Below are 930 nucleotides of genomic sequence, written 5' to 3'. Positions count from 1 at the left end.
GATGGATGGCACCCGGAATAGCGAGGGCTTATTAATGGTGAGCGGGTTGGTTGGTGGGTGAGGTGGGGCGTGGTACGTGACCTGTTTTATAGTTGAGTAGTGGCCTGTCGGTGACAGGGTCCAGCTGGACCCCATTGCTGTGTCCGGTTGCTATGTCAACAGAAGGCTTCCGTTAGCACTTGAGGCCTAGTTGCCGGTGAGCTGGTACTCAGAAATGCCAAGCCTGTAGACGAAGCTGGGCAAAGGGGGTGGTGGGGTTTGCCACGATTGGTATTGAGGATCAACAAAACCTCAGAACTGGCTCTCGGGACGGGCAGCAATTTCCAACCCTGGTCTTTGTCCCTTTGCCCAGCAGCGTAGAAGGCTGCCCCTCAATCTCGCCTGAGGCATGGTGACCCTCAGGTTAGACCACCACCAGCCGCCCCCCTCTCTTTTTCTCTCTCTCTCTCTCTAATGAGAGACGGTGCCCTCCCCATGTTCTGGTAGGAATATGGTAACCTTGAAAAATCATTGCACACAGCAAACATTCAGGGTCCATGAGGGGCATGGACAGGGTGGATAGCCAAGGTCTTTCTCCTCAGGGTAGTGGAGTCCAAAACCAGAGGGGTTTAAGGCGAGAGGGGTAATTTAAAAGGGACCTGAGGGGCAACATTTTCACACAGAGGGTGGTGGGGGCTGGTACAATGACAACATCTAAAAGGCATCTGGATGGGGACATGGATAGGAAGGGGTGAAGGCAGGCAAATGGGAGTGGCTCAGTTTGGGAAAACTGGCCAGCACCGGTGAGTTGGGCCGATGGGTCCCGCCTGCGTGCTGCACAGCTCTGAACCGGTCTGGACACGCACTTGCGAAATGAACGAGGAAGCCAGCCTGCTCTCGAAAAGATCAACTCAATTTTAATGAAGAAGGGAAGAGGCTGTGTCCCCTCCA

Source organism: Stegostoma tigrinum, chromosome 40 (assembly GCF_030684315.1).
Source record: "Stegostoma tigrinum isolate sSteTig4 chromosome 40, sSteTig4.hap1, whole genome shotgun sequence".
Lineage (NCBI taxonomy): Eukaryota > Metazoa > Chordata > Chondrichthyes > Orectolobiformes > Stegostomatidae > Stegostoma > Stegostoma tigrinum.
The sequence above is the reverse complement of the archived record's forward strand: the minus strand, read 5'-3'. Positions refer to the sequence as shown.